This window comes from Schistocerca nitens, chromosome 6, assembly GCF_023898315.1.
Source record: "Schistocerca nitens isolate TAMUIC-IGC-003100 chromosome 6, iqSchNite1.1, whole genome shotgun sequence".
NCBI classification, from domain to species: Eukaryota; Metazoa; Arthropoda; class Insecta; order Orthoptera; family Acrididae; genus Schistocerca; species Schistocerca nitens.
This window is the reverse complement of record NC_064619.1, coordinates 423492570-423504989: the sequence shown is the minus strand read 5'-3', so window position 1 is coordinate 423504989 and position 12420 is coordinate 423492570. Positions and strand designations below refer to the sequence as shown.

Below are 12420 nucleotides of genomic sequence, written 5' to 3'. Positions count from 1 at the left end.
CAACAATGGAAACCAGCCGTTTTATTGTAAGCATCATTTTTTGTTGTATTCTGCTGGTCACTAAACATGTCCACTCATCTTGTTCAAATGTAATGACACAACGAAGTCCTCAGACACAGAGCACATGGGAGACAAGCATGTGCCGACATGAGATGGCAACTGATTAGTGCACTGAAATAATTATTTCCTGTATTTTCAGTGATTGTTCATTAACAGTGTCAGTGTCACATCAGTCTTACAAATATTTTCCAGGCCAGTTTTATTTTGCCATCCTTTCCTTGCTAGTAAAATAAGATGTTCCAATGTCCCTATTGAACACCTCACAAACTTGAAATGTACAAAAAGCAATAACATCCCTGTTACTGAAAGCTTCCAATCCAGAAACACCTTTAATGGTACTACCATCGTACTGTACAATAGCAACAGTTGTCCAGCCATTACCATGCTGTGGAGCTGTACTTTTCGTAACAGTAAAGTTCAAAACACTAGTATTCTAACAACAAGTTAATATCTCACAGTAATGACAGTAAAAATAAGAAATCCTGCACAGACAATTCTTGGGATATTTTTTACACATCAAAAAAATTTTAATGAAAAAAAAATATATATATATATAAAATCACACTTTCACATCAACTGTAATACCATGAATTCTCTACTTTCTGGGTTGATGATCAGGTGGAAGATACTTTCCTTTTCTTCAATCATCTTAAAATTGTATTTAGTAAATTGCTGCAATAATGAACTAGCTGTCGAATAAGCAATTTGTTGCTTGTGTTACAGCTGACTGTTTCTAAGATAATATGAGGGATGTTCAGTAATTGATGCAAGATTTTTTCCTCAGATAATTGCAGCTGAAAAAATGCCGAACTTGCAGTGGGACACTGGAATAATCCCGCTTCACCCCCTATAGTTTCACAAAGTTCTGACTGGTGGCAGCGCTATACATAGCCTTCAAAATGGCATCTATAAAGGAGGTATGTTCCAAGCAGAGAGCTGTTACCGGGTAGAAAACCAGAATATAGGCACTTCTAGATTGTCTACAGAGACCTGACAGTGAACAAAACCATTGTGAGTCATTGGGTGACGCAACTGTCACCAGTGCAACAAGGTGGCGCAAACCTGTCTGATGTCCCACTTGCCAGCTGGCCACATGCAGCTGTTACTTCTGCAATGTTGGAACATGCGGACACTCTCATTCGAAGTGACTGATGGATCACAATCAAATACCTCACTGCACAACTGGACGTCTCTGTGCTGACACACTCGTCCACCAGTTGGGGTACTCAAAGGTGTGTGCCCATTGGGTTCCTCACTGCCTAGCAGTAGACCATAAAGAGCAATGAAGGACCATTTTACAGACTTGCTCGAAAGTTACGAGGCTGATCATGACAATCTTTCATCTATCATTATTACAGGTGATGAAACATGGGTTCATCACTTTGGATCTTAAGCAATATGGCAGTCCACGGAATGGTGCCACACCACCTCTCCTCCGAAGAAAAAGTTCAAAGAGGCACCCCTAGCGGAAAAGTCATGGCAATGGTCTCCTAGGACTTTGAAGGTGTTTTTCTGTTTGGTGTCCTCCCTTATGGTGCAATGACCAACTCTGAAACGTGTTGTGCTAGCCTCAGGACATTGACAAAACAATTTTAGAGTGTTCATTACCACTAAAATGCATCAAACTTCTCCTTCTCTGTGACAAAGCAAGACATCAAACAAGTCTGTGCACCCCAGAGGAGCTCAAGAAACTTCACTGTATTGTTCTTCCTCATCTACCCTCCAATCTGGATCTCACACTTTCCACCTTCCATCTGTTTGGCTCAATGAAGGACACACTCCACGGGAAGCAGAAAGTGGATGATAAGGAGGTTACTGATGTAGCAAGACGTTGGCTCTGAAGTGACCATATGTGGTACCATGCAGACATACAGACCCTCCCAGTAAGGTATAGTAAGGCGTTTAATGGAGATTATGCTGAAAAATAGGTGTGCTGCTCACCAAATGGTGGTGCCTGTGCCGAGAGATGATGTTCTGGGCAATATGAAAAACTTATCATCCGATTTTTCGATACCTATTCGGTGGAAAAATTTGATTTTTGCACACCTTACGGTCCGATATTTTCACATGATAAAGAATTTAATTTCTTTTTGTTATCCATCGTACTTACCACACTGCATGAAACTAAGCAAAATATTACATGAAATTTTAAAGAGTTCGCAGAGGTAAAAACACATTGCATAAACTTTGCATATGGTTGATTTTAGCTCATACAGTGCAGTGAATGAGATGTACAGGGTGATTATAATTAAAGTTAAACTTTCAAACCGCTGCAGAAATAACACCACTGCTCAGAATGACGTCAAATTGCAACAGAATATTATCGGAGAATGGGCAAAACATATGGCAGAAGAAAAATAAATAGTTACAAAATGTAGCAATAGATGGCGCTGTAAGCATCATAATTTAATAGTATTCAACTACATGATGCCGTAAACCCACACCACAAAGTGACAATTTCAGGATGAAGTGGTGTTGGTTGATTTGCATGTGGATTTTCCGCTGGCCATGTTCAACAATTCTGTGTATTGACGAGATGTCAGATGGAAGTGGGTTTTGTCTGTCCACAAAATCTTCCACAGTCAATCATTTTCCACTTCCATGTGAGCAAGAAATTCTAAAGCACAGCTCTCTCTTGCTGGCATGTCAGCAGGAAGCAACTGATGTATGTGGGTAATTTTGAATGGATAGCAAAGAAGGACGTTTCATAGTATTTTACGCAACGTGCTCATGAGTACGTCCAACATTCGCACAATTCTCCGTGCACTACATGTATGCACACCACCACTTGTCTCCTCCTGCATGGCTGTGTCCACTACTTCCAATGACGTTGAATCAATTCGTTTCCTCCCTCTAGCAGGTTGCACACCAAAAGAACCTGTCTTTTCAAATTTCTGAATCATTTCCTCCAGACCCACAGCAGTCATTGGACCAAGCCTTCTTTCAAACCCTTCCGTGTCCGGAACTTCTGCAGCGAGATGTGTGCACAGTCATCATTCTTGTAACACAGCTTTACCAGCAGAGAATGATCCTGCTTTGAGACAGTGATGGTGAACGTCACAGATGCGAAAGGAGGAAAAGCCAAGTAGCCGTGTACCCGGCATGTTTATACCAACTTCAATGGGTTGTGCACATGACAGGTGTTTTCATTTACATATTCTGACACATACAGCACCATCTAGTGATCAATTTTCACAGTATTTTTTTTTCTTCTGCATATTGCCCCCTTCTTCCATTCTTGAGTTACTGTTTCTTCTTTTTTTTTTTTTGGGCGCAAAATTGCTATGGTCATTAGCGCCCGGTCTGTGACTTAGGAAGCAGTAAAAAACCGAAAATGGAAACCAGCAGCAATGGGAACGAAAGTCATAAAATTGGAGAAACTAAAAGCAGAAGGAAGGCTTAAAAATCCACTACAGAAAGGAGTTGGTTGTCCCCAAAAAAAGCTTCAAATGACTGACATCATTTCACTGGCACTAATAAACTCGAGAACGCGATCGGCTGAGCGCGTGTCATCTGCTAAAATCGACAATATATCAGGCAATAGCCATAGACGGGAGCGTAACGGGTTAAAATAGGGGCACTCAATTAAAAGGTGTCTTACCGTCCACAGCTGAAAGCAGTGGGGACAGAGTGGGGGAGGATCGCCGCTTAAAAGATGTCGATGGCTAAAAAGACAGTGCCCTATCCGGAGTCTAGTCAAAATTACCTCCTCCCGACGACGCGTTCGGGAGGAAGAGGTCCAAGCACAAGGAAGAGCTTTCACGTCCCGCAATTTATTATGGGGAAGTGTCGACCAATGTGCGTGCCATAAATGAAGAACACGACGACATAAAACGCTCCGTAGATCGGCGAAGGGAATCGATTGAATAGCTGGCCGAAGAAGAGAGACTGCAGCCTTGGCTGCAAGATCGATCGGCCGCCTCATTTCCACAGATACCAACGTGTCCTGGGAGCCAGAGGAACGCCACCGAGATGCCTCCCAGGTGGAGCAAGCGCAGACAGTCCTGAATCCTGTGGACCAGAGGGTGGACAGGGTAAAGAGCTTGGAGACTGAGGAGAGAGCTGAGAGAATCTGAACAGATAACATACTGTATCCGCTGATGGCGACGGATGTAGTGGACAGCCTGGAGAACAGCGTAAAGCTCCGCAGTATAAACCGAACACTGGTCGGGAAGCCGAAAGTGATTTGGGGTGTCGCCAACAATATAGGCACTCCCTACACCTAACGATGTTTTCGAGCCATCAGTGTAAATAAATGTGGCTTCTGTCATTTGTGCACATAGAGCAGCAAATGCCCGACAATAAACAAGTGAAGGGGTACCTTCCTTGGGAAATCGACAAAGGTCACGGAGCAGGCAGATCCGGGGACGGAGAAAAGGCGGTGCTGTACCCCAAGTTGTCAAGAAGGTTTTAGGAAAGCGGAAGGAAAGAGAATGGAGCAGTTGACGGAAGCGGACTCCCGGTGGTAGTAGGGAGGAGGAGCGGCCTGCATATCCTACATCAAAGGAGGCGTCGAAAAAAATGTCATGGGCTGGATTAGCAGGCATGGAAGACAGATGGATAGCATAACGCCTCAGAAGGACTGCTCGCCGATTGGACAGCGGAGGTTCAGCAGTCTCAGCATAAAGGCTTTCCACAGGGCTGGTGTAAAAAGCTCCAGACACTAAACGTAATCCACGGTGGTGGATAGAGTCGAGACGACGAAGAATAGACGGCCGAGCAGAGGAGTAGACTATGCTTCCATAGTCCAATTTCGAGTGCACTAAGGCGCGATAGAGGCGGAGAAGCACCACTCGGTCCGCTGCCCAGGAGGTACCATTCAGGACACAGAGGGTGTTGAGGGATCGCAGACAGCGAGCCGAAAGATAGGAAACATGGGAGGACCAGCACAATTTTCTGTCAAACATAAGACCCAAGAATTTAGCGACGTCTGAAAACGGAAGGTTGACAGGACCTAGATGTAAGGAGGGCGGAAGAAACGCCTTATGTCGCCAAAAATTAACACAAATGGTCTTACTGGGAGAAAAACGGAAGCCGGTTTCGATGCTCCAAGAGTGGAGGCGATCGAGACATCCTTGAAGACGTCGTTCAAGAAGGCTGGTCCGTTGAGAGCTGTAGTAGATCGCAAAATCGTCCACAAAGAGGGAGCCCGAGACATCAGGAAGGAGACAATCCATAATTGGATTTATGGCAATGGCAAACAGTACAACACTCAGCACGGAGCCCTGGGGTACCCCGTTTTCTTGGGAGGAAGTACGGGAGAGAGTAGTGTTCACCCGCACCCTAAATGTGCGCTCTGCCATAAATTCGCGAAGAAAAAGGGGCAGCCGACCTCGAAAGCCCCAAGAGAACAGTGTGCGGAGGATGCCTGTCCTCCAACAGGTATCGTATGCTCTCTCCAGATCAAAAAATATTGCTACTGTTTGGCGTTTCCGGAGAAAATTGTTCATGATATAAGTGGAGAGAGCAACAAGATGGTCAACTGCAGAACGATGCTTTCGGAATCCGCATTGGGCAGGTGTTAAAAGACTGAGGGATTCCAGCCACCAAGCTAAACGGTAATTCACCATACGCTCCAAAACCTTACAGACACTACTCGTGAGAGAAATGGGGCGATAGCTAGAGGGGAGATGTTTGTCCTTTCCAGGTTTCGGAACAGGAACGACGATAGCTTCCCGCCATCGCCTGGTAAAAGTACTGTCAGTCCAAATTCGTTTATAAAGGCGAAGGAGGTAACGCAGACTATGGGTTGATAAATGCAGCAACATTTGGACGTGGATACCATCCGGTCCTGGGGCGGAGGAGCGAGAAGAAGAGAGTGCATGTTGTAGTTCCCGCATGGAGAAAACAGTATTGTAGCTTTCGCGATTTTGAGAGGAGAAAGCAAGAGATCGCACTTCCGCTGCACGTTTCTTCGGGAGAAACGCTGGCGGGTAATTTGAAGAGCTCGAAATCTCAGCAAAGTGCTGACCCAATGAGTTAGAAATTGCGACGGGGTCCACTAATGTATCATGCACGACAGTGAGCCCAGAGACCGGGGAGAAACTAGGCGCGCCTGAGAACCGTCGAAGCCGACTCCAAACTTCCGAGGAGGGAGTGAAGGTGTTAAATGAGCTAATAAAGAACTTCCAGCTTGCCTTCTTGCTATCGCAGATGACATGACGGCATCGCGCACGGATCTGCTTATAGCGGATACAGTTGGCCAAAGTAGGATGGGGCTGAAAACGCGGAGAGCACATCGCCGCTCACGTATTGCGTCACGGCATGCCTCGTTCCACCAAGGAACTGGGGGGCGCTGGGGCAATTCGGAGGTGTGTGGTATTGAACGTTCTGCAGCTGTAAGAATAACGTTGGTAATGTGTATGACCTCATCGTCGACGCTGGTAAAGTGACGGTCATTGAATGTCGCTAGAGACGAAAAAAGTGTCCAATCGGCTACGCCAAACCACCAGCGTCGCGGGCGCATATATGGCAGTAGAGGCTGCAGTCTGAGGACACATGGAAAGTGGTCACTCGAGTGTGTATCATCAAGGGAGAACCATTCGAAGCGCCGAGCTAGCGGAACAGTACCGACCGCAAGGTCCAAATGAGATAAATTTGTCGTGGAGGCAGACAAAAATGTAGGAACCCCAGTGTTGAGGCAAACTAGATCCTCTTGGTGGAAGACGTCTAGCAAGAGTGAGCCACGTGGACAAGGAAGTGGAGATCCCCAAAGCGGGTGGTGGGCATTGAAGTCCCCAACCAGCAAATAGGGGGGTGGAAGCTGACCAAGAAGATGAAGGAGATCAGCTCGTGCCATTGGTGTGGACGATGGAATGTATAAGGTACAAAGAGAAAAGGGATATCCAGAAAGGGAAAGACGGACGGCGACAGCTTGATAGGAAGTGTTTAAGGGGATTGGGTGATAATGGAGAGTATCATGGAGAAGAATCATGAGTCCTCCATGGGTTGGAGTGCCTTCAACAGAGGGGAGATCATATCGGACAGACTGAAAATGAGGGAGAACAAAGCGGTCATGGGGACGCAGCTTTGTTTCCTGAAGACAGAAGATGACCGGCGAGTAGAATCGTATGAGGACCGACAATTCATCCCGACTGGCTCGAATGCTGCAGATATTCCAGTGGATAATGGACATTGGGTGAACAGAAAATGGAGGAATGTGACCAAGGTCGCTGTCAACTCAACGACTGCTCAGAGCTTGCGACCGACAGCATGGAATGGCATTCAGCCGAAGGCAGAAGATCCTGATCCATAGGTTGTTCAGGAGCAGCTCCTGCCACCAGCGATCCGTCGGTTGATCGGCCGCCAGCAGTGCGCCTCAGCGACACAGAAGACGGCCGATGGCGATTTCCGCCAGGTGGTGCTGTAGATGGGACACGCCTTGGCGGAGAAGGAGAGGAACTGGGTTTCTTGGTAGCCTTCTTGGAAGTATGATGTTTAGATGAAGGAGGAACCGATGGGTGTGAAGTTGGGGTACGTAAAAAATCTTCACGAGTATGCTCTTTTTTCGAAGTCTTGGTGTCTGACTTTTGGGCTCGAGATTTAGCAGAACCTGAGGAAGGGTGAGCCATAGAGTGGGCAGGCGAAAGTGGTGAGGTTGAACGGGCGATCTTTGCGCTGGCCGATCTGACGACCGTGGCACTAAAGGTGAGGTCGCAAGTCTGCGTGGCCGCCTCCTTTGTTGGCCGAGGAGAAGCAAGGACAGTGCTGTATTTTCCTGTCTGAGGCACGGTGGGCTGTCGACTGGCGAATAATTTTCGAGCAGCAAAGGTCGACACCTTTTCCTTCACTCTGATTTCCTGGATGAGCTTTTCGTCCTTAAAAACGGGGCAATCTCGAGAGGAAACAGCGTGGTCACCCATACATTTGATGCAGCGAGGGGATGGAGGTGGACAAGCACCCTCATGGGCATCCTTGCCACACGTAACACATTTGGCCGGATTGGAACAGGACTGGCTGGTGTGATTGAACCGCTGACACCGATAGCAACGCGTAGGGTTTGGGACGTAAGGGCGAACGGAAATTATCTCATAGCCTGCTTTGATTTTCGATGGGAGTTGAACTTTGTCAAATGTCAAGAAGACATTGCGGGTTGGAATGATGTTCGTGTCAACCCTTTTCATGACTCTATGAACAGCTGTTACGCCCTGGTCAGACAGGTAGTGCTGAATTTCTTCGTCAGACAATCCATCGAGGGAGTGTGTATAAACGACTCCACGCGAGGAATTTAAAGTACGGTGCGGTTCCACCCAGACAGGGAAGGTGTGCAGTAGTGAGGTACGCAGCAATTTTTGTGCCTGGAGGGCACTGACTGTTTCTAACAACAGGGTGCCATTCCGTAATCTGGACCTGCAATTGCGTCGACACCTTTCTGAATAATGAAAGGGTTGACCGTGGAGAAGTCGTGACCTTCATCAGACCGAGAAACAACAAGGAACTGTGGCAGCGATGGAAGAACTGTCTGTGGCTGAGACTCAGTGAACTTACACTTGTGAGCAGACATAGTGGAAGGTGAGGAAACCATTGCGGAAGAATCCCCCATGATTACCGGCGTCTCCGATGGCGCGCCCCTCCCTTGTGGGGGCCCTCTCTGAGGGCACTCCCGCCTTAGGTGATTGTTCACACCTCAGGTCACACCTCCCGACAAACGGACGGAGGGACCAATCGGCACTTTCGGAAGGTATCAGCTCGGGTAATCACCCCTCCCTGGGCCTGGCCATTACCAGGGGGTACGTACGTGTCCTACTTGTCTACCCGGGGCGGGGAATTACGCGTTACCCCGTCACCGGCTACGCATGGAAGTGCATGGGTCGGCCTTCAGACACGCACGGGGAGGAAAAAAGAGAAAGGTAAAGAAGAGGTGTCTCAAACGCTGCAGCAGAGAAAAGGGCAAAGAGAAGAGGGAAGGAAAGAGAAGGACAGAGGAAGGACGAAGACTTGCAAGTGTAGAAAGCAAGGAATTTGTAACAGTTTCGAGCGTCCGTCTCCGGACGTAGGCACAAACCATACTCCCAGAGGGGGAGAAAGGGAAGGAAAGAGCCAGAGATGAGGAGGGGGGGGGGGCGAAGATGGGGGGGGGGGGGGAGGATGCGGAAAGGGAAGGTATGCAGCCCGGAAAGGAAGGAGGGCCACATTAGCTCGGGGTCCCGTGCTCGCTACGCACGTATCCACAAAAGAGTTGTGGACCCCCTGGGGGGTTGAGTTACTGTGTTTACATACGAAGGACGGTCACACGTGGCCCACACATTCACGTCCTTGTGCATTGCGAATTGTTTTGTCATTACCATCACCACACCACACAAATGATTCAAGATATTGAAACGTGGTTTTCTGCAAATGATAGCACACAATGAGGCACACTTGTTGCATGATAAACACTCGAGACATTTTTATTCACAGAGATATGGAAGTAACTCGTCCGCAGTAGTGAGAGGTCGGCAGCTCAGGATGCATTCAGATGTCCACAGTACTGCAGGAAAATCCAAGTGACTCACATATACCCGTCCACAATACCTGGGGAATGGTGTAGCAGGATGCATATACACACCCAAAGTGGTGGAAGCATTTACATTATGTATGAATGTGAGCCTTTGCGTCACTTGGTAACAAACAATAGTAGCCTCAAACAATTCTAAACTACTATGAGTTAATTAAACTGATGGAAGTGCATTACACTATTGAAGAAACAGAGTTGACATTCAAGTTCACAATGGTCCTAACATGAATCTCCCTGCCCACGCTCCCTCTCACTCTCCCAGCACTCCTCCCACCCTCTTTACTCACACCACCACCACCACCACCAGTGTGGTTTCAATATAGACCATTCCCAATTCATTCTTAAATGGATTTTATGGGTAACTTGTTTGGATTGGAAAAAAAAAATATGTATGCAACATCTGTTAAGATGCACAGATAAGGCAAAAATTTGTAATCAGTGTAATTAACATGAAAGTGTTACAACACTGCCTATCTTTTAAAACTTAAGCAGAACTATTAGAAAGATTACAAGGCATGGCACATTTATTACCTGAAACCACACAACTTACTATACTGTAGTAACAATGTACTTCTGATCAGCATCAACCTATCTTCACTGTTAACTTTCATTTTTCTATGTTTGTGAATACAGATAAATTGCATCAACACAGATACAGGTGTAGATAGTAGATTTGTGCATGGCCATACCATCTAGCAGTAGTCTTAATAATTAACTGGAGAACATATACCTGATGTGGACAGTGGTGTAAGCTACTATCCCCTAGCAATAGTTAAGCTCTTTGGACAAAAAATTAGTCATCCCAGTGGGTACACAAGGATGAGTTGTTGAGCATTTGCAGATGGCTTAGCAGTTGAGTCACGTGCTCAACCGCTCATGCACTGCCTCTCTATATGCATAAGGAAGTAGTGATCAGAGACACATTTATGTTTCAAGCAACCATTGTACATACAAGTGGGTAAATCTAAGGATGTGACAGAGTGACAAATGAGGGCAATCATGTTTGGCTGTGCCAGTGGCCATACAGTGTAGGAAGTTGCTGGATTTGTTGGTGTTTCACAGGGGATTGTGTCACACACATGGCCACAAAACACAATGTCAGAATTGTGGCCTGAAAAACATCCTGACAGAGAGGGACCACAGATGCATTTTACTGCTTGTGAATTCAAATTGCTTCCAAACCCCCAGGACTTGTCACAGGAAGTGGATCAAGGTCCATCCCCACCTGATAGTGATATAACATTGTGGTAGGAACTGCACGCAATAAAGATATGGAGTCCTTAACCTTACACGAGGCCACTGCTAGCACAGGCACATAAAGTCACACATCTTCAGTGGGCTAGAAATACGCAAACACGGACAGCAGCTGACTGGCAGAACGTAATGAGACATGAAAAATCACTTTTTGGATACATTCAAATAACGCAAGTTGTTGAATTTACTGAAAGCCAAATGAATCATTTAGTTCTGAATGTGTGCAAGGTCAGCTTCAAGTTGGAGGTGGGTCTGTCATGTTTTGGGGGTGTTTTTCTTGTCAAGAATTGGGCCTGTACACTGAAGTGACCATTAACATGAAAGCATGTTTATGGAAACAATCTCAATGATCAAGTGTTGCCTTTCAGTCAACATCTGCATGATTAGTATGCTATTGATGCTCCTACTTTTCAAGATGACAACAGCTGAGTTCATCAAGTGGCATTTATGTCACATTGCGGCCCACTTTTATTAGTACATTACAATATAGGGAGCAGTGTACAGAGTGAAGCTACATCTGTAGCTCACACCACTTGACGCCAGATGGTCACGTGGTGTAGGTACACTGAACAGAAAAGCTGTACATCGATCACAGATTGCTTTTACAGATCACTATTAAATTTTAACTTCCAACCATACCAGTGGTCATGCTTGTACTGAGAATGATTACTTAATATTTTCAATAACTTTAATAATTTTAATGGGGAAAGTTAGGTATTTTAATTAAGGTGAACTTATATTACTTGAAACAGACCAATCAGAAGCGAGCAGAAGGAGGCAGGTACGAAACTGTGTTTAAGCATCTGCAGGTGTCGCAATCAGGGCTTAAAGATGCAGAGACATGTGTTGTAACTGAGTGACACTGAAATGTTTCATGTATTACAAGATGATATATAAACTAAATGTTGAAGCATATTGCGTGCAATGTGACTGTTATCCATGGTATTCAGGAAATTCCAAGTTTCAAAATTTATGTTTACTGGCTCCATGTGTCAGCAGGTTTTTCATGGCAAAGTCTGAATAAATTTGGAGAGGTATTTGTGGTATCCTAAGTATGTCTGTCCCTTTTTTTTTTTCAGCTTAGTCACAATCTGTAATCTGATTTTGCATCACTGTTTGTCCTTGCGCCATTCAATAAAGAAGCAATGAAATCGCGACCTGCTGGGAAGAAGAATGCAATGGGGACATCAGTATCTACAAAAGGCATTAAAGAGACATCTATAGAAGACACCAGGTGAGTTTAAACACTTCCAGATAATCAGTGAAGATACAGGGCTTAAATGCAAAATGGAGTTAGGGACTTTAATTTCATACCATCTGTGTTATCTTTGTGTAAGCAAAATGGTGAAATCAGTACCAGTTTGTGTAAAGTGTGGAAGTAGAAGCCTGCATACCAATTTGCAGCAGTATCTAGTAGGTACTGAGCATAAGCCTCTGAAGATCACCGGTTAGGTGATAAAAAGGCTTAATAATCTGCAGTGCACATCACTTACTTTTCACTTCACTATTTTTTTCACCGTATTTGTGTTATAATCAGGCAGGAAGTATATGTGACTGGTTTTCAGAACACTCCTCCATTCTACCACATCTCAATTGGCAAGTGAAATACC

At 45.7% G+C, this 12420-nt stretch overlaps 1 protein-coding gene across 1 annotated transcript in view; it reads right to left on the bottom strand.

Annotated features, from left to right (window-relative positions):
* Positions 1 to 12420, bottom strand: part of LOC126262757 (dnaJ homolog subfamily C member 13) — a 410038-nt gene that overhangs the window by 158746 nt on the left and 238872 nt on the right. The gene's annotated exons all lie outside the window — the stretch shown is intronic.